At 47.5% G+C, this 22,342-nt stretch overlaps 1 protein-coding gene across 4 annotated transcripts in view; it reads right to left on the reverse strand.

Moving 5' to 3' along the window:
• Positions 1–22,342, reverse strand: part of CYRIB (CYFIP related Rac1 interactor B) — a 113,881-nt gene that overhangs the window by 54,143 nt on the left and 37,396 nt on the right. For 2 of the 4 annotated variants that reach the window (XM_070392335.1, XM_070392338.1), the window contains exon 1: positions 6,710–6,796. The exons of the other annotated variants lie outside the window; for them this stretch is intronic. The gene's annotated coding sequence lies outside the window, so the exon portion shown is untranslated. Of the gene's footprint in view, positions 1–6,709; positions 6,797–22,342 lie in introns of those variants that run through there. 4 annotated transcript variants of the gene reach the window in all.

A 22,342-nucleotide genomic window follows, 5' to 3' on the forward strand; every position in this document is an offset into this window, starting at 1 on the left:
TATGATAACACACTTCACTATAATATTAAGGCATCCTTGAGCAAAGGACAGGCCCACTACAGCTCATTCATTACAAAAGATTTGGGTCCCCTAAACTCAGGGCCTCTCTCCAATAACATAGTCCTCTATGTGTGCAAGTCTAAACTCAGGGTCCAAAAACCAGCACAAATGCTGATACTCTGCCTACTGCTATTACTGAGAGGAATAAATGGTCCTTCATCTCTTCCACGGGAGTCTCGTGTCTTCACCAATAGCCATTAAAATGTGGCCGGGTAACTTATTAGCTTGTAAGTAGGGAAAGATCTCAGGCAGACATGGTTCTGGACAGTGTGGGCAACAAGGACAGGACATGGACAGAGCCATGACTTTCCAGCAAGGAGGAGAAAGGCCCAAGGGCAGAGCTCTGGAACAGGAGACATCTGGGATCGGAGAGCTACCTAGTTGGGGTGGGGAGAAGGATCCCACTGTCCTACCAGTTCATGAACAGGGAGTAGAATTAATGTTTAGAAAGCAAGCATTGAGAAGTGGGACTGAAATCAGCCACCCAAGTGGTCCTTCTCCCCTGGGCTGGCAGAGGGAGGGATGTGTCATGGCACTGGGGCAGCAAGCCCTGGGTACACATTTGGGGTGAAAGGCAGCATGGCCGTGACTGCTGAGCCAAGGAATCCCCAAAGCTAAAATAGATTGTGTAAGTACTCATGGCCTTCCTGCCAAGAGAGAGCTTTATATAAACCAAAAGTATTAGAAGTTCTTTTGGTTGAACTACGGGAGAGTGACCAAAAATGACTGATTACTGGTACAGAGTTCCTCTCTCACTCTGTGCCCCTCTACATCCCTCCCTACATGCACCTTCACACTCTTCTGCTTTACAGAGAAAAATAGGAAGGAATGGGGGTGAGGTCTCCTTGACCCCCGAGAGGGACTGAAGGCCATACATACCCCTCTGAGGCTATTCAGAGAACCTTAGAGAGGGACTCAAAAGTTTTAAGGCTCAGCCCTAGCCGGTTTGGCTCAGTGGATAAAGCATTGGCCTGCGGACTGAAGGGTCCCAGGTTTGATTGTGGCCAAGGGCACCTGCCTGGGTTGTGGGCTTGATCCCCAGTAGGGGGCGTGCAGGAGGCAGCCCATCAATGATTCTCATCATTGATGTTTTTATCTATCCCTCGCCCTTCCTCTCTAAAACCAATAAAAATATTTTTTTTTAAAGTTTTAGGGCTCTCTTGGATATAGGAACCCAGGTGATCACCACCCTATCTGACCCCATGGAGGGAGAGGACATCCAGACTCAGCTAATAAGATTTGGACAAGATTTACAGTAGGAAAGGGAAATTAAAGTGACCCATGGGTGGGGCTCTTTGGGGCAATTCAATGTCCTCTTGTAGCCTCTACATCCTAATGTGTAATAGGAATCAGTGTTACATGGTTATACTTCCTCCTCCTGCAAGTTTACAGGGATTCTCCCAATCAGGAAGGGCTGTGGGTAGAAAGTGTTAGTACCCCTGAGCCTCACAACCCTGAGGACCATTTGGGGTTACAAGTCTCTGTGACTAGTGTCTTTACTGATCAGAGCCACTGACAAAGGGAGGAAGTGTCCTCCTGGCGGTGGCCCTGAGTTCTGGCCTCTGCCTCCCGGACACAGCCATCAGGCATATCCCTGGTGTAAGGCAGCTATTAGCTGCCTCCTGGGCTCCTGGGGAAATGGAATGCCTGACTCATGGAAGCCTTGTGAGTGTCCAGAGTGATATTTCCACTTTGGGGTTGGGTCAACTCATTCTCAATGACTAACAATGTGGAGAGTCAAGTAAAATGCAGGCTTGTGAATACGACTGGCTTTGCCTTTGCCCCAGCAGCATCTCGACTGCACATGAAGAAGTAGTAGCAAGCCCTCTGGGGAAATGTATCCCCTACTCTACCACCAGAAGCAGAGTTGCTGGCTCAATGGAGCCAACATCCAGTAAATCATCAAATCTTATAGATTTAACATCATCCCTCCATTGTCAATACTCGAGTACTGAACACTGTCAATTCTTTCCTGGACGTGAACAACAGCCTTTTAACTTGCCTACCTGTAATTCTATCTTCAGCCTCAATCCATTCTCCAAAAGCTGAGACAATAATCTTTTGAAAAGACAAACTTGAGTATTTCTTTTTATCCCCGCTTAAACATCCTATAATGGTTTCCCCAGAGTTCAGTCAAACTGACCTGAACTTAACATGACTCAAGCAGCCACCCTTATGGTTGGCTTACTGTCTACCTCTTTCCCAGACCACATTACTGACATACAGAACCAAAAACCGCTTCTAAAATGTACATGACCTCTCTTACTTCCAGACGTTGCCTCTCCCTCTTCTTACACTCATGCCTTCTCCCCTTTGCCTGGGTGGCTACTGGTTCAATCTCAGTTTAGATGGCATTACACACACCATGGGCTTTTATCCTGACCCAGAAGATTAAGTATTTGTGGGAGACACACCAGCACTGAATTTACATGGTCTATTCTTCTGTCTTCTATTCCAGCAGTCGCCAACCAGTGGTCCACGGACCACTGGTGGTCTGTGAGGTCCGAAAGGTTGGCGACTGCTGTTCTATTCTACTGTAAGAAGGGACCACTAATATTTTATTCACTCTTTTATAAGGCTGCTTATATGCTCAATAACTGTTTGGGTGATTAATGGCAAGCACATACCAAGTATTGTGCCAGATGTAAAAAAAACACACAAAAACCCAGATGATCAAAAACAAACAAAAAATTGATCATTTGACTTATAAGTGCATTATATTAATAAATTATATTCTGCCGAAACCGGTTTGGCTCAGCGGATAGAGCGTCAGCCTGCGGACTGAAAGGTCCTAGGTTCGATTCCGGTCAAGGGCATGTACCTGGGTTGCGGGCACATCCCCAGTAGGAGATGTGCAGGAGGCAGCTGATGGATGTTTCTCTCTCATCGATGTTTTTAACTCTCTATTTCTCTCCCTTCCTCTCTGTAAAAAATCAATAAAATATATATTAAAAAATAAATTATATTCTGCACTCCCTATTACACTGCACTGAAATATAAAGACTTCACAAGAGTGTTGTAAGGCACATAACACAGACATTACTATTCCCCTCTTACAGGTAATCTGAGAATCTATCAGACAAGGGCAAACCAGGGTTTAAGCACAGTGTTTCTGTCCATAGAACTACAATTTCACAATGAGCAGAATCTCTCACTAAGAGTACGAGTCAACAAACTACAAAGTCCACTTCAAGACCCAATAAATCTCAGATTTCATTTAAATCTGTGCTTTTAATTCACTATTACCCTAAGAACAGAGAAATGACATAAATTATCCCCAAATAATATCTGCGAACAGTCATAATTTTTCTCATAGTAAGTGTTTTCTGTAATTATGTGACCTAAATTAGTATTCAGGTTAATTTGGGTGATCTGAGAACATGCCAATTCATGACTGGAAGAAATATTCTAGGCAGAGTGAGTGTCTGCATTAGTCTACATTTAATATACACCAGCCACATCACACCAGGAGAATACACCAAGAGATGATGTGTGTGGCAGAAAATGACTCTACAAGGTTAAAAGCTTCGCTGTGTTGCACACAATGGTACCACTGAACATTACCTTTTCAAAATAAATTAAATAGCTACAAAAATATATCTTCACATTAAATATTCTATTTAAACAAAATGACCCAATATCTTTGAAAACAGCCATTCTCACCCAAGGTGCCACCATGAGGATGTAGGATGCATCATAAGAAATGTACATATTTAAAGAATTGAAATTCTAAGAATGGTTTCCTTGTTTATAAAGTTTACAAATGTCACTCATTTGCATTCCAATATGCTTGCATGAGTGGGTAAGGGGTGAAGCTATAGTTAGTGAGCAGGAAATTATAAGCTTTATATGCTCCTGAGAGTAGGGAACAAGCAAACATTATCCATCCTGTGTTCCAGCTGAAAAAGCTTTGAGATTTGCTGTTTTAAGTATGCCTTCTAAATATATATCAAATGTAGGACCTCAAATTAGTACTTTGAAACAGAATTTTAGTAAAGACTACAAGTCATGGAGGTCTGGGTTTAAATGACAGCCTTCCTCATCCTACGTGGGAGTGCACTTGGACAAGTCACTTAAACTGTCGCAGTCTTTCTTTCCTGATGCTAATTAGGAACTAATAGGAATTAACCTACATCTTGCAGGGTTGTCATGTGTTTGCTATTACAGCACAATGATTAAGAGCCAAAACCCAGTTCTATCACGTCGTAGCTGTGTCATTTTAGTTTAACCTGCTTCCAAGTCTGTGAGCTGGGAATACTATTACCTACCTGACAAGGTTACCATAAAGATTAACCATCTTACACTTCCTGGCAAGTAGTAAACACTATATAAGTGCTAGTTACTATTAATGTCATTGTCTTCATCACCACCACTGACATGTTAAGTAACCATTGCCACATGATTGGATTATGCCTTCCATTTCTGCTATGTGAAACATTCCTTGAAAATTAACCTAGTTTAGTGAACTGATCATATGAACAGAATTTTTATCCTGACTTTTAGAAACTTTTATTGCACAAGAAATTATCTGAATTAACTATTGCTTAGGAATGCTGACAAGATCCACATATCAGATACCCATTCTAAGTGAACAAATCCATTCAATGTACTAGCGCATAACCCAAAATGACATGTCTATTGTCCTTTCTCCCCAAAGGTCTCAAAGCATTTAAATAATCAGATACAGCAATGCACAAAATATACAAGCTAACTGAGAAAACTGCAGCTGAGAGTAATCAAATTCTTCCCCCCAAACTTTTAACACATAATTACAAAATGATATTATAGTGGAAAACTCTCTGACCTTGCCATTCACTCAATTATTCGAAATATTTATTAAGTATCCACTGTGTAATAGGCAGGCATTGTGCTAAACTCTGCTGTAGCAACAAGAAAGGAGACCAAAAATAACAGTGGGCATAATATATAACTAATGTTAACATTTACAAATATTATAATTTTGTTTTCCTTAAACAGTGAAAGAGCACATTATAGGCTCTAGCAGTTGAGTGCATCAATGCTTAATGAGTTAAGTAACCTCATATACTAGTAAGTGGCAGTCCAATATTTTCCCCAAGGAGTCTAGGAGTAAAATGAAATAACTATCGCTCTAGACTCCTCAGTCAATTGCTTACTAAGTAAAGGTAAGTGACCACTTCTAATGTGAGCCAAATAATCTCAAGAGTGACACTATTTAACAAACAAGTTCACTATTATGTATTAAGGATGTCAAAAAACAAGCTAACAAAAAAACACAGTACTGTCCTCTCACTTTATGAATGTCCACCGGACAGTTTGTTACTAGTAACTGCAACATTTTACAAACGGGCTATCAAATACGCCCCAGTTATCAAGTTGTGCTAGGCACCAACTTTGCTGTTTTTATGATTCAATACAATTACTACAGAACTAAGAGGATCGGTGCATTAGTTTTCCTCGAGGTGCATTAGTCTAAAGTGATTTGCAGTTAAGTCCCCGAACACCCAAGTGACTGGAATTCCTTCCGCTGTGCACCACACTCCCCTGGAAAGTCAGTCCGCCAGGCTTGCAGGACCGTAAGCACACAACACGGACTGCCACACATTTTCCACATAAGGGTTAAGGAGTAAAGAGATCGCAACCTCCATCATTCACAGGAGGGGAAAACAAGTGTGAACAAATTCCAAGAATCCGTCTTATCCAGAATGGCACTTTTTGGTACGGCAAGAATCCTGGCAATCCGTCTGGACTCCGCACGCCGGGGGGTAAACTCAGTAACTGCTGCTGACAGATGAGAAAAAGTCTCACCAAACAAACAGTCTTAACAGGTAATGCTGCCAATCGGGGGCAGAGCGAGGAGGAATGTGGGGGAGCAGCAGCAAGAGACACGAACAATCTGCCAGATTTCACAGTCAGAGGAAATCCATCATAGATATTCCTCTGGGTGGGGGGGGGGGGGGGGATATGAATATGAATATTTGGTAGGGCCCATAAGGAAAACGCACACACACAGCAGTGGCCACTGCCACTACCGTCGGACAGTCACAGATGCGGGTCATTACAGGGAAACTGGGTTTTGGAAACGCTAAGACCAAACCCTGGGACTGAGGATCTGGACTTGAAATGCCGGGCATTCAGAGGTCAACGCAGGATGGGAAGGAGGCGCACAGGTGGGAGGAGGGGGTGGCCGACGGGACACCAACTTCGACGCGGTGCCCAGGCGGCTGGGTGCTGGGCGCCGGGTGGGGCGTGGCCGAGTCCGCGGGAGAAGGGGGTGTGGACCCGGGGCGAGCGGGAGGGAGGACAGGCGGCCGCGCCGAGGACAGAGCGGTGGGGGGCGACGCGGGCGGAGGGCAGAGGGGCCGGGGAGCCAGACCTGGGGGCGGGAGGGGGCGGCGGGCACGCGCGCGGAGGTGCGAGGGGAAGGAAGGGGCGGAAGCGCGGAGGAGCCGAATGAATGGGTGCGGGGGGCGCCGGGCGGGCGGGGCGTCCGCGGAGGTGCAGCCGCAGCGCCCGGGGTGGGCGCCGAGGCGGGCCCAACACGCGGGGGAGCCGGGGGGACCGGGGAGCCCCGCGCCACCGCACCCGCCTCCCCGCCAAAATGGGGTCGAGGCGCAGGCCAGCGCCGGGTGCGAAGGAAGCGGAGAAACGGTCCAGAGGAACCACTCACCCTGCGCTCGAGCCTCCGGGCGCTCAGCCCCGCTCCTCCGCCCTCCTCGCGGCGCGGCGGCGGCTCCTCAGCGGCGCTAGGGGGAGCCGCGGGCCCGGAGCGGGGCGGCGGCGGCGGCCGGACCGGGAGCCCCTCCGCACCTGCCCCTGTGGCGGAGCCGCGACGAGCCAAGCGGCGGCGGCGGCGACGGCGGCGGCTCCGAGCGGGGAGGGCAAGTGACCCGGATGTACAGGGTAACGGCGAGGAGGGGGAGGGGGGGAATGCCAGGAAGTGAGGGCGCCGCGGACCTGTCCGGCCGTGCGCATGCGCCACGAGCCCGCCCCGTAAGGTAAGCCCGGCCCCGCCCCCTGCCCCCGCCCCAGCGAGGGGGCGGGGCCAGGCCGGAGACAGGTGGTCGGGCGGCGCGGTGAGGAGAGGAAGGGGGCGCGGCCACCGCCTCCGCGCCACCGCCCTCCTTAAAGGAGCAGCACCTCCGCGCGGAGATAGCATCTGGGTGGGTCAGAGTCTTGCAGCCTTTTCGTTTTACAGAAGGGAAGCTGAGCTTCTGAGGGGACGGTGACCTGCCTCGGGTCAGCCAGCTCAGAAATGGCAGGCACTGGACCCCGGGACTCGCAGACCAGGACTCTTAGTGCTGAACCCAACCGAAGTTGCCACGGCCGGCCCCCCAATCTCCACCCCCAAGCCTGTAATGGCTGGGGTGGTGGGCATGCCTTGCCCCCTCCGCCAGGTACTGAGCCTCGTCCACTCTCTGGGGACGCGGCAGATGCGCTTGGCAAGGCTCCCCGGCGGGGAGGTGCACCGTTATCCCTGCGATGGTATCTGGAGACGCCCTTGGGAGGTGTTAAATGATCGCTCTGAGAACAGCGAGCAGGCGCCACTTGAGACTTGCACCGTGCCACGCTTAGCTCTTTCAGATAAATGAGACTTTGTTCTGCAGTCTGCTCTGTGCAAAAATGTCTGATAGGGAACTTGGATGTGGCAGAGGGCGCAGACTCTTCATTTTCCCCTAATTCCCCTTTCACTCTTAGAATATAAATGCTCCCTCTCTGCGTACAAAACCGGAACATCCCATGTAGCTAGCTCATCCTAACGCTCTTCTGCAACACTCAAGTGTAAATGGTTACAATGTTACCTCTCCTGGGGAGTATTTTCAGTTGATTGCTGGGCAGATCATTACTATGGAGATAAACGTTTCTGAACATTTGGGGGTCAAGAGCCCCACTGAAAAATCCCCTGAAAGTATGGTCTGTTCTCCCCAGGAAAATGCACAGAAGCACACAAATTTGCGTGCAATTTCAGAGGATTTATGCATCCAGAAAGCCTATCTATGAAACCCTGATTATGAACTCTTATTTCAATCAAATAGGATCCCAGGAACGATCTGGGCCTTACCATATGTGGCCAAGAAGTCACTCCTTACGTCATATACAAAAGGGTAGCTTTTTACCATATTTAGCCTTTTGTCTTCCTCTTGAGTTACATGGAGACCGAATGGTATTGGCCATATCACACAGAAATGTGTTGAAAGCACACACTAAAGTCAAGAGTCCTAGGCCTCAGATTTTTACCCTAATATTTTAGGATGATCTGGAGGGTTCTATACTTTATTATAATCTTCATCAATTTCAATTAAACTGAGGGAGCTGGTATTTATATTGCAAACATTCATGCTGATAGAACAGTCTTTAAAAAAACGAAAGAATACACTTCACAATCCAAGGACTTTGGTCCAATTTGCCTGACACAATGAAACTCTTAAATAACCCTGGTTCAGCCCTGGCTGGTTTGGCTCAGTGGATAGAGCATCCCAGGTTCAGTTCCGATCAAGGGTACATGCCCGGGTTGTGGGCTCCATCCCAGTAGGAGGCATTTAGGAGGCAGCCAATCAATGATTCTCTCTCATCATTGATGTTTCTATCTCTCCCTCTCCCTTCCTCTCTGAAATCAATAAAAAATATATTTTAAAAAAATAAATAACCCTGGTTCATAAAGACCCACTGTCCTCAATTTGAACCAGAGGGGAGTTCACACACCTGCCCAGTCCCATGAGCTCTGAGTAACCACACACCTCTAACCCAACCTCCCACAAAATGAAATCTCTTCCATAGTCTCCTCAATACATCAACATGCAGTGTAGCTCAGATGTCTACAATCATGGGGAGCTCATTATTGCAACTGTCGGCCTCCTTTCATTGTGACGTACCTCTTCTTTTACGCGGAGAAGACCTCGGATGCCCAACAATTTTCATTCATTGGTCCTAATTTTATCTCTGGGGAGCAATAGAGACTTGATGCCAGTCTTTGGGGAACGTACAGTCCAGCAAAGAAAAACAGTCCCCTGAGGAATAATAACTGTAAAAGAGGTTGAGTCCTATGAGGAGCCCCTTTCAAAGGCACCTTTCTCCTATCAGCCCTAGCCCCATGCCCGTGCAGGAACCCATGAGTAGGTTCTGCCCCCCACCTCATGTCAGATGTCCTGAAAGAGGCACAGACAACAAGACCCCGATGAGAAATGCTGCATTTCTTCTTCCTCCATCCTTTCTTCACCATTCTGCATGAATGTAATCACATTTCAGCTGAGGTCAAGCTTTCAGTGTTATGGGTTGAGAAAAACAAGCGGAAGGACGAAAAAAAAAGGATGTTTGCTAAGATCACTAGGCCCTCGGTGATGATTTAGTCCAGTGGTTCTCAACCTTCTGGCCCTTTAAATACAGTTCCTCATGTTGTGACCCAACCATAAAATTATTTTTGTTGCTACTTCATCACTGTAATGTTACTACTGTTATGAATCGTAATGTAAATATCTGATATGCAGGATGGTCTTAGGTGACCCCTGTGAAAGGGTCGTTTGACCACCAAAGGGGTCGCGACCCACAGGTTGAGAACCGCTGATTTAGTCCCTGCAGCTTGCTAGCATCTTTTTGAGTCCTTACAATGAACCAGGCACTAAACTGAGCCCTCGGCTTGCATTTCCTCTTTTGCTTTTCACAACCACCCTAGATGATCCTATTATCATGTCCATTTCATAAATGAGGAAACCCAGGCTCGGTATGAGACATCCAGAATTCAATCCCAATCTGTCAGATCCACAGTTTGTCTGTTTCTCCATCTACACTAGCTTGACTCTGTCTGCTTTTGTAAATCTCAGAAGACCCTGATGCTTTCTTTCAATGCTGTTTGACTTGAAACTTTTATTTATTACGAAAATCAACTTCGAAACATTATAAAGAACCAGTTGTTTCACTCAGTCACTGATTTGTTCAATCAACACACATTTGTGCTCCTTTGCTACATCCTACGTACCATGCTGAGGGTCTAGGATGGAGGGACAGTAAGACCTGTGGTCCCTGCCCTGAAGGGGCTCAGAACTTGGCGAGAGGAAGAGCTGTAACCTCACAATTACTAGAACAACACGGCATGACTCGTAATTTAGGAGGGTGACGGAACCCACTCTCTCTGGGACACCTGTGAAGACCTCAGAGAGGATGAGCTTGGTTTTGAAGAGATAGGGGAAGGGCTGAGAAGAAAAGGCACAAGAGCAGAGGAAGGGGATTCATGGCGTGCTGGGGTAAGACCAGGGTGGTGAGATTGTAAAGGACCTCCTCTTACACCACGCGAAGGAGTTTGAACTTGCCTCCTGATGGCAACAAGTGGAACCTTCCAAGCAAGGTGACACGATCAGATGGGTTTTATAGCAAGATCACTCTAACCACAGTGTCCAATTGGGACCCCGGTGGGAGAGAGAATGGAGACCAGCAGCGAAGGTGTTGTGGGGCCCAGGAGAGAGGTAGCAAGAGCCTGGAAATTGGCAGGGGAGAAGAAGAATGCGCCCCAGAATTAAGATACTGAAGAGTTTCTGACTTGTTGAATCTGGGGGAAGCAGCAGGAGCTGTGGGGTGTGACCCTAAGATTCCCCAATCAGCAGCCTAATTGGATGGTGACCCCAGCCAATCCCAAGACCTCTACACAGCTCTCACTTCTTCTCATCCAGCCTTTCTGCACATGGCTTCCGCTGGAATCTTCAGATCTGTGCAACTCTTCTTTCTCAAGACACTTTCCTATTTCTACAGTCACATTTATCATTTTAATGGCTGCAGAACATTTCATCGTGTTGAAATAGCTCCGTTTCCTTCCGTTGCTGAAGGTCCACACCCGACATGCCTGGTTTCCCCTGGACTTGTTCAGCTCTGGGCGTTTTGCAATGAATGAGCTGGGCGAGGAAAGAGAGCTTTGAGGTGAAGGGTGGTGGAAAAGTGTAGCCTCGAGGGCCAGCGAATCAGCAACTCTTGGGCAACTGGACTGCATGTGGAAACGGCAGAGCTCTGGAAAAGAGCCCAACAACCATGGGAATCCTGATGCCTGACTCTCCGTAGCAGCTCGTTGTCAAGTCCTAACCCCTCTAATCCACTCATTCACTTATTCACGCATCAGCAATGAATTCTTGTGAAGCAGAGGGCAACAGAAAACAGCTAAAACGACCTCAAAAGCTCTGGATTTAGCCCTGCTCAGGCTTCCCCAGCCTTCTGAGTGACCTGCAGGGTTGAAACCTGTTTGACAACTTACGAAAGTTATACAACCGCTCAGGGACTCCGTTTTCCCACATGTTCATTGTAAGGATTAATTCAGATAAGACGTGTACGCGCACAGAACCAAAGCATACATTAAGTCCAATCATCATTTTCCAATGCGGTTCCTTCCCTGTGCTTCCTTGACCCCCAACATTTTGAGTTTCTGAGCAAACCCACCAGGCAACAACCCATGTGCTTGAGTTCAGATCCTGAATCTGCCAGGGTGATCTCTCTCACCTTCCACTACCCTTCTGTGAAATGGGCATAAGGACTGACTTCACAGGAATGTTGAAAAGCTCTCCTAAATACTGTACAGGAAAATACGTTCAAAACTCCAAAGCACTATGCCTTTATGGACCATATTCCTGCTGCTGTTTATAGATATCATTGGTTTCCTGGTTTCTCCCCCTTAAAAAAAAAAAAAAAGATGACCTCAGCATAAATTCCCAAGATTGTAATTACTAGGTCAAAGGATCTGACCATTGCTACGGTTTTTTACTTGTATTGCCCAACTGCCCTTGGAGAAAACTCTAAATAGTTGCTGCCATTGTTAACTCAAATGCACTGTGTAATATGTCGAACACCTAGAATATAGTTTTGGTTGCCTGTGTACCCAGGCTCAGTCCCCAATCTAACATTTAGGGACTTCTGTCCGTTGATCCCTCCTCCTCTTCATGGAATGAATGAATATTGACTCTGCGAGGAGAAAGGCGCCTTCGCAGACATTCCAGCCACAGCCAGGGGTTCAAGGTTAAGGACTAAGACTCCAGGGTCCCGCCTCCCGCAGGCGCACCCAGTGGGTGAGCTGAATGCGTGCAGGAGACCGGGAGGAAGAGGCCCAGGAATCCCGCCCTGAGGGATGGCATGGGAGCTGCTACAGAAAAAGAGCCCGAGGACAGACAGAGCCGTTCGCACCCAGCGCACTCCTGCCGTTTAGCAAAATATATTCACTAACCTCTCAGGACCTTCAAGTGGCCCTGATGGCCCCAGCTCCCCACGGGCGCAAGATCCACCTGTGAGCCTCAGCCGCATTTCTGAGTGGGACACGTTCCTCGCGGTGGACAGCGCAGGCTTCCCCAGCCCTCTGCGCGACCCGCAGGAAGGAAATAGCTCCCAGGGCCCTTCCCTGCGACTCCACTACGCTTTCCGGCCTCGGCCTGGGCACGTGGCTGTTTCTCCGCCTCCAGGTTCAAGAGCTGCCGCCTGAAAGGAGTCCTCCCTCCCCCTCCCCCTTCCTAAAGCCACCCACCTCCCTTCAGTGTTCCCTAGTATGTCACTGGCTTTTTTCTTTTTCCTTCACAGCACTTATCACAACCTGTAATTATTTTTCTTTTTTAGCTTAAAAATGTTGTCCCTAAAAGAAGCCTCTCACTAAAACATGAGCTCGGTGAGGGCAGAGGCCAGGGCTACCTGCCATTCCAACACCTGTGCCCACCCAGCTCCCGGGAGACCCTCAGTGACTATGTAGAAAAGAGAGGTTCCTGGCCCCCCTAAGCCATTTTCACCCAATTTTATGAATAATACATGTGGATTGCAGGGGGGAAAAACTGAAAACACAGATAAGCAAAAAGAAGAAAATAGAAACCTTCCTGACCCAACTTCCCAGGCCATGTGGATAGCCGACCAAAACGTTTTGTATGTCAATACAAGATGTAAAACTACTGCATATATCTCTATAAAACTGGCTCATGTGCTGAATTGTATTCTGCTGTCTTTCATCTCACGATCTACCTTAATCACCTTTCCTTAATGAAGGTGCTTCGGCTACCTCGCTGTTCAAGGCGACATACATAACACTCTGCTGGGTAGCTGCACCATGAAGTATCTAACAGATCTCCCTGTGCTGAGCCAAAGGGGGGTTTCTTCAATGTCAATAACAGTAAAACATTTTAATCCAGCACTTCCCGCTTGACAAGCGTCCCATTTTTTTTCTCGGTGTTTGTATTGCTTTAGAGCTTATTTCTACAGAACTGCACTCCCCACCGCCCATTCACCACCTGGAGTTATTAGAGTCCCAAAAGGAAAGCAAAAAAAAAAGGAAGGAAGGAAGGAAGGAAGGAAGGAAGGAAGGAAGGGAGGGAGGGAGGGAGGGAGGGAGGGAGGGAGGGAGGGAGGGGAGGAGAGAGAGAGAGAGAGAGAAATGGTTTGCAGCCGCAAAGGACGAAGTAGGAGGAAGCCAAGACGATGCCTAGGAGTTCAATTTGGGACTCTGCTGATACAGGCAAATGAAATAAAGAGCATGTTTCCTTGCCAAGATTTTAATGGTGAAAAAGAGGAAAAAAAAGACATTCTGCATCTTTCACTTTTCCCTCCTGGGGCAAGTTTCTCCCAGGAGGGCCAGGCTGGTCCTGGGGGTCACCTGTGTTATAAGCAGTTTGCAGTCCGAACCCCACTGCCCCCCACAGAGGGGAGCTGGCTGCAGAAGAAGCCACACGGGCACAAGCAGCACTTCTGGCCCACTGTGTGGTCAGTCACACAAAGGACTACACGCCCCTGAGCATTTTGGGCAGGGACGGTGGCTCCCCACTCCAGCAGGACTGCTCGGTGTCCCCAGGCACTGGCTGCCTGTGCCCACCTGCCCACCCCACTTCAGATGGAGGGCGGCGGTCAGAAACAAGAGACGCCTGTGTGCCAGGCAGGGGCCTCGCCTGAAGGAGGCAGCATTGAGCCCAGCAGGTCAGACCCCCTGCTGTGAGGTCTTGGACCCTGGGGGGCCCTGTGCTACTTGCTGGGTTAGAGCAGAGAACAGGATTGTAATTAGAAGGTGATTTCTTTCTGTATTTCCTGAGCTCTGTGAGTTCCATGAGGGTGGAGGCCACGCTGTTTCATCACCAGGGATCCCCAGGGCCAGCAGAGAGCCTGGCACCGTGCCTGGCACAAGGCCCCCACCCAACAGTTGCAGCTGGTCAAAGAGAGGGCATCAGTCCAGCTTGAGTGAGCCCAGGCCAAGGGCCCTAACCCTACGCTGGGGCCAGGGAATCAGATAAGCAGGCGAGTGAGATTTCAGTCCTCCCCCAAGTAGCCAAAATGCTTAGGTCACTAGCCGTGAGACCCGATGGCTGAAATACAGAGCTGTAGACAGAGCCATGGGAATATTAATCATGAGCCAAGTGCAGGGAAGAGCTCTGAGTTGGGGGGCCATGGAAGAAAAGATACTGGGTGAGGTTTAAAAAACATCTTCCCGAGAGAGAACCAACATGGTCCACGTGAAGCAGCAGCTTAACAGGTGTCCTAGCGTCCTCTCTAAAATCCCGGTGCCGAGTGCATGTTAGAACACAGGGTGAATGAGAAAGATCTGCCCAGTTTTAAAGCAGAGGCGGTAGGGAGGAGGATGCTACCTTGCTCAAGCTCTGGTCTTGTCCGAACCCACAGACTCCGAGAAAAATACCCGTGGTGTCCATTTCAGCATTTATGTAGCATTTTTACTGAATAGGCCACTGCGTTCATGAGTTTCTGAATGAATAGCCTCATTTTAGACGTAAAAGGAACCTCACAATTCACCTTCAATCCAACATTTTATGCTTAAGAACGTTGAGGGCCCAAGAGGGGCGCAGAGGGGCTCGCAGGAGCACAATCCCCAGGCCTGGCTGGGTCCCGAGTGCGGGCCACAGGGGCTCCTGTCTACACTGTCAGGGAACTACTGAGTTAATTTCCACAGGTTAGTCTCGATCACCGAGGCGCCACCAGAGCGCTGTAAGAACTCTCTCCTGGCCTGCAGTGTGCAGCATCTAGCATCATGTCTGGTGCTCGCTTCCAGGGCGAAGGAGGCGGATTACAGCCATGTGCTTATCTGGCCCTTCATTACACACCAATCTCTTCCAAAGTAAAAAAACAACAACAAAAAACAAAATGTTAGGAGGCATGTGTACCAAATGATGCAGCAACAAGTAGCAATGCAGGTCTCATGAGTCTTCCCAATCACCCATGCGCGTTTGGGGATGGTTTCTTTCTTGGTAGTAATCATAATCTGATTACGGAGCTCCTGCAAATACTATTTCCTGCCCTTGTGCCTTTTGCCCATGCTGGTCTGTCTGCTCTGAACTCCCATCTCGACACTCTCCACCCTTCCGGCCAAACTCAGACCTACCCACCAACGCTCCAGTCAGGCATCTCTAGGGGCGCTGGATAAACATTTCAACATCACTTGGCTCCCACCTGTACCTCATGGTACCACACAGCCCTGCTCACGCCCGGCAGTCCTCCTGGGATGAGTGCAAAAGACTGGCAATGCCGTGAGGTTTGTATAGCACCCGGCTCCCCGTGGAGAAAAGCGCTACAGAAACACAAGGTCATGTTTTATTAATTGATTTACCCTGACTCCTTGAAACACACAGAGTGATTTTGATGGATGAATGAACCAGTCCAAGATTAATAGCCTGGTTTTCTACACTCGTTTCTCTTTCCAAGCCACAGGCCAAAATACACTCACCCTCGATTTACACCTTTGCAAAATGTGCGTTTGCATATTGACTCCTGAATCCACTGCGGTTACTGAAAGGATGGCTACATCGCCAGGTTACACCGTGGTAACAAACAACCCCGAAATCTCAGCCCCAGTGAGGACCACGGTGGCCACGCCGGGGTCAGCGACACGAGTCCAACAGCTCCATCTTTCTGGCCTTCACCTGACAGCCTGGATTAAGCAAGTCTGGAGTTAAAAGATATGACCCCTCTTTTCCTTCTCCAACCACCTAGGCCGTGGTTGGCAAACTGCGGCTCTCGAGCCACATGCGGCCCTTTGGCCCCTTGAGTGTGGCTCTTCCTAAGCCTTAGGAGTACCCTAATGAAGTTAATAACAATGTACCTACCTATATAGTTTAAGTTTAAAAAATTTGGCTCTCGCCCTGACCAGTTTGGCTCACTGGATAGAGCATCGGCCTGCAGACTGAAAGGTCCCGGGTTCGATTCCGGTCAAGGGCATGTACCTTGGCTGCGGGCACATCCCCAGTGGGAGATATGCAGGAGGCAGCTGATAGATGTCTCTCTCATCGATGTTTCTATCTCTCTCCCTTCCTCTCTGTAAAAAATCAATAAAAATATATTTTTTTAAAAATTGGCCCTCAAAAGAAATTTCAATCGTTGTACTGTTGATATTTGGCTCTGTTGACTAATGAGCTTGCCGACCACTGACCTAGAGAGCTGTCCGGCAGGTGAGATGTTAGGATGTTTATGAAACACCCAGGATGGCCTGGCCGGCGTGGCTCCGTGGTTAACCATCGACCTATGAACCAGGAGGTCACGGTTCGATTGCCAGTTAGAGCACATGCCCTGGGTACAGGCTCAATCCCCAGTGTGAGGTGTGCCAATCAATGATTCTCTCTCATCTACCTCCCTTCCTCTCTGAAATCAATAAAAATAAATAAATAAATAAATAAAAACCCAGGAGTCTACCTTATAGCCATCGGTAAACAATAATGATGTCTAATACCAATGTCATTACCATTATTTCTACTCCTCTTCAAGTAATACTGATGACACTATTATAATCCTCTTAGACCAGTGATTCTTGAACCTGTCCTCACACTGGAGTCCCCTGGAGAGCTTAAAAACTACCAGTGTTTGTGTCCACCCCCTGAATTGGTGAATTCACTCAGTGTGTGGCCCTAGTTTTGGAATTTTAAAAATCCTCTGGTGATTCTAATGTGTAGCCAAATTTGACAACCACTGAGGCAGCAAGATTCATATCTGCACATACACGTATTTGAGGCCAACATGCATACATACACATATACACACAAGCTGGCCTGCTCCCAGGTTCCGTGAATCCAGCGCCTCTATGACAGCGGTGGTTGCTGAGTTAGGTTATGCTGCAGTAACAAAGAGCCCCTACATTTCAGGCCTAATTACAACCACAGTGGTCACCCTGTGGAGTCAACAAGATGAACCAGCTACCCTGCTGTTCTGGTTCTGACCCAACACCGAAGCCCATGCATTTTAGCCTCCAGCCTTTCTCTTTTCCTCTTTACTTTTACTTCACACCTTTTCCAGGTGCAGCTGAACAAGTCTGCCTGGCCCAACGTAAACCAGGACCAAAAAGTGATGCTGGCGTGGACAGACTCGGAGGATCTGAGACTGGGAGAGGGTCACTGAAGGCTCTTAGCCATGAAGACTGTGCTTTGTTCAACTCCCAGCCCCAGGACCCAAAACTCAGCAGACAACACAATAGAACTTGGGAATGTAAAGTCATTATTAGTTAATAACCTCAAATAATAAACATTAAAAACCGACACAGGAACTCAAAAAGCACAGCAGCTAAGCCTTAGCTGGTTTGGCTCAGTGGATAGAGCATCAGCCTATGGACTGAAGGATCCCGGGTTTGATTCTGGTCAAGGGCACATACTTCTGTTGGGTTGGAGGCTCCTCCCCGGCCCAGGCCCTGGCCAGGGTGCCTGCAGAAGGCAACCAATCGATGTGTTTCTCTCACATCGATATTTCTCTCTGTCTTTTCCTCTCTCTTCCACTCTCTCTAAAAATCAATGTAAAAATATTCTCAGGCGAGGATTAAAAATTTAAAAAGCACATCATCTAAGTTGAAAACCTTATGCATCAACTTGTCATCAACCACTGTTTTGATTTCCCCATTTCTGCTCGTTTCTCCAGGATAAAATGACATCTGCCTGGTGGACGTGAGTGAGGTCAGGAGAACTATGAACAGACAGGCATGCTTTCACCTGGGAGCGAAGCGCAAGGCACGCCCGGTGGGTGCAGGGAGCAGTATGACACAGATATTTTGCCACCAGCACAGAAATGATTCCCAGCAAACCATCCCCTGCTCTGTTGAAGATTATGTCTCTACAGAGTCTGCAGAAAACCTGAAAACCCAGCTTGTCTGCCCTTGTTTGGGCCGTTTAATCTAGGAACCATACTGGCTTTTCCATAAACTCTTAACCCCCAAAAATGTCTTCTGTATTTCAAACCTGTGAGCTCCCTGGAGCCCCAGGGAAGGAGCATTGTGGAGGATTATATAATAGTCATTTTGTTGCTTTAAAACTCAATGGCAGCCTCGGGCAGCAATGTCAAAGGAGAGAGGAATTTTTGTAAAATTATCTGAGTGCAACCATCTCTTCTGATGCACTGAGTGAACAATGGTTCTGCTTCTCTCAGAATCTCATTCAATTGTCTGTTGCTTATCGAGACCTGGGAGAGGCGTGTTCCTCTCATCCAGCATTGGTTTAGAGAAAAAAGCAGGCAGGATTCCTCTAATAAAAGTTTGATGTGGAAAGCAGTAACTGCTTCCGGTGGAGAAGGCACTGGGAGAACCTCTGTAGGGTCTCTGGTGACGATCTACGTTCGCCATGACCGTCATACGGAGGAGAGGAAGGAATGTGTGACCTACAGCCTCGCTGTCCATCTCGGCATGTGACTGCCGTCAAACAACGTGACCTCTCTGAACTTGTGTCCTGCTCTGAACTTGTACGATGGAAAAACTGATCTGCTAGGGAGAGACATCGTTAGAACTGAGAAAACCTATGTAAGGTGCCGAGCACTCAACAAAGGGCAATGCCCTCCTCTGATCACTGCCAACATCGCAGGAAGCTCACCAGAACGTGAGCTTTTGAAGAGCAGGGACAATGCCTGCTCAAATTTCTACGTTCAGATCCTACACACTGCCCCTTTGGACCCCACTCCTCTCCCACCAGGCACTATCCTTCGGTCTCCAATTCCAAGGGTGGATCCTGAATGGCTTAAGCCAGAGGGGAGGAACATCTGGCCCAAGGGCCATAAAAGGCCGGGGAAATCATTTGGTCTGGCCCTGCCAAGGCATCGGGGTGAGTTAATTCAATGTTTGACCCAATACAGCAGGCTAATATTTAAGTTGGTAATTTTGTATGGCCCTCGAATGATCTGATAAATATCCAAATGGCCCTTGGCAGAAAAAAAAGGTTCCCCACCTCGAAAGCCAATCAGTGTTATCCCATTTCCTCTGCCACCATGATTGGTGGAGAGATAGAGTTGTGTCCCTGATATGATCCAATCAGAGGGAAGTTAAGACACAGTAGCTCTTTCCCCAGATGTGAACAAACCAGTATGTGCTCTAAGAGCTACCCCACCCAGACCACCACATGGGACAGCTCACCTCCACACTTTTCAGAGCAGGTGTATTCTATGTGCAGCCACCTCCCTGCCGTGAAGACAGTCAACCTGAGAACAAAGCCAATAGACAGAGAAATGCCCAGCCCAGAGAATCACAAAGAAGTGAAGCCAGAGCCCTGATCACAGTGTGCCTGAAGCCCACCCTACCTCTCCACTTTCATGTTATGAGAACCACTCACCTCCTCCTATCAATTATCCAATTTGAACTGGGTTTTCAGTTCCTAGCATCCTAACTGGTACATCCTCCTGTGTGACTGAAACACTGAGCAGGGAGGGGGTTGTACAGAAACATCATTGCTCTGGCAGCCATTGAACTCAGAACTCAAGCTCCTCATCCATCTTGGTCACCCAGTCTCCCAGGGACTAAAAGGGTTTCTGGACACAGGCCCTCAATAATACTTTTTAAGGAATTGAATGGAATGAAACTTACCAAATCACCCGGAGTTTCAGAACCTTTTAAAGCCCCACCACCCAGAAGTGTCTGGACTAGAGGAGCATGAATTGGAAGCTCATAGGACCTGGAGCCACCAGACAGTTCTGAACTCACATCAGCTCGAACTGAGGTAAGCAGCTATAAATAGGGAGAAATGACTAAAAGAATACATATCAAAATATTAATATTAATTAGCTCTAGAACAAACATGTCAAACTCGAGGCCTGCAGGACGCATGCAGCCCACAACAAATATTTTTGCGGCCCAGCCAATATAACGGTATGCGAGAAACATTTTAATAAAAATTTTGTAACTTAATTTTTACAATATCCTGTTATACATAATTAGTAATAACGAACTACAACGTTCGCTAATGACTGATGACAATAATCGTGTTGCATTCATTTCCCTTACGCGCCTTACACACAGACGCACCATTTCTATCGAATATTTTAGAAGCCAATGGCCACGTCATTAGTCTTGGACTGACTTGTTGGGTGTGCGCAACAGGAAATATTTCGCTTTCGGAGAACAAGAAAAATAGGTTTATTTGCGTTATTAACTTGTGCAGTTATTCAGTGTCTGGTAAGTTAATGTTCAAGAAAAAATATTCATTTTTATTAAAATGTTCTATTATTTTATGTGAACGATGACTCATTTATTTAAGCCCTTTGTATTCAGCATGTCTCTATCGAAATAAACCTACGTTTCTATGAAAATTGAAGTTTTTGGTTTTTTGTGGCCCACATACACTTAAACCTTGTTTATTTGGCCCGTGTTAGCCTTTGAGTTTGACATGCTTGCTCTAGGGCAGTGATGGCGAACCTATGACACGCGTGTCAGAGGTGACATGCAAACTCATTTTTTGGGTTGATTTTTCTTTGTTAAATGGCATTTAAATATATAAAATAAATACCAAAAATATGTCTTTGTTTTACTATGGTTGCAAATATCAAAAAATTTCTATATGTGACATGGCACCAGAGTTAAGTTAGGGTTTTTCAAAATGCTGACACACCGAGCTCAAAAGGTTCCCATCACTGCTCTAGGGGGTAGGTTTATGGGAAGACTTTTCTTTTTCTTTCTTTCGTGCATTTTTTCATTTTCTAGAATGAACACATATTGGTTGCCTAATAAAATGAAGATAAAAGTGGAGTAAGATCACTCCAAGCATCTAGTCCAGCTCCTATGATATAAAGTAGGGACCCAGCAAACGTTCCATCTCCAGGAATGCCCTTCCGACACTTGGAAACAGCTCGTGTGCCTCCTGTATCTCCAGTCTCTTCTTAAATATTTCAGCGCAGTCATTGCCACCCAAGGCTCTCTTTTATCCCTCCTCTCCGCAAAGGCTCCATCTGTTAAAATCCCACTCAGGGTATTGTATAACCAGCTCACAGCATCGGCAGCAAGCTCCTGGCTGCTCATTCATCTGTTCATTCATTCATCGAGTAAATGCTGATTAAAAACCTTCTATATTGGACATCCTGGCTTTTACACACCTCCCCCTGCCCCAATACACAAATGGTTTTCAGATTTTCTTAGGAAAGGTCTTCTTCCCTCATCCTCAATCCTTATGCTCTGGGAGATGCTGATCCTACTCCAGCTTCTCAAGGGGGCGGGCATTTGGCCCCAGATGGCCAATCAGAGCATTGCATTTGCCTGGCCACAGGGATTAGTTCAGGGATGGGCAGGTTACCCAGAGGCAACCAATCAGAGACATTGGGACTCAATTCTGAGATTTTGGTCGAACTGTCAGAAAAATGGCCTTTTTTCTTTTTCTTCCTTCTGCTAGAACTGCTGACAGCCATGTTGCCACCACCATCCAAAAAGAAATGGTAGGCAGCGCTGAGAGATGGAGAAAAACTATGAAGCCTGAGCAATACCACTTAAGCCTTAAATTCCATCCCTGGACTTTTCAATGACATAAGCCAGTAAATCCCCTTTCTGCAGAAGCCAGTTTGAGGCGGGGTCCTGTTTCAAGGTCCACAGAACCCTGAGTAATGAGACTTGAAGTTCTGTGACATATGCCACCCGCAGGCCATGCACAGATGAAGCAAGAGGATCCGTGCCATCTTCCCCGGCACTCAGTCTGATGTGGAGATAGCTAGGAACAACTGCACTTGTTTAAAGCCAATAAGATAACTGCTTTAATTAAATTCCACCCAGTGCAACAGGAGCACAGGGAGGGGGAATGAGGAAAGGGCTCCCATAAGAAAGAGCCTTTAAACCAACTCTGTGTCGGCACTCAGGCAAGAAAGGTAGAATTACTGTTTGGGGGAGTCAAGATAACACTGCTGGAGGCGCATTCCTCTCACAGTAACCTAAAACCAGGACATCCCACACTGCACTCGGGGCAATGGACTTGAAGTGCTTAAGGACACTTTCTAAAAGAACCCACAAAATACCGTTGGAGAGATGGCAGATGCCCTGGTCAAAGAGCCAGCGCAGAGACAAATTCCATTGGCGCCCTAGCTGGGTTGCTCAGTGGTTAGAGCATTTGGCCCTCAGACTGAAAGTTCACAGGTTCGATTCCGGTCA

The sequence above is a fragment of the Myotis yumanensis genome, unplaced genomic scaffold, assembly GCF_028538775.1.
Source record: "Myotis yumanensis isolate MYYU_CA2020_CCGP unplaced genomic scaffold, mMyoYum1.0.hap1 SCAF_15, whole genome shotgun sequence".
Lineage (NCBI taxonomy): Eukaryota > Metazoa > Chordata > Mammalia > Chiroptera > Vespertilionidae > Myotis > Myotis yumanensis.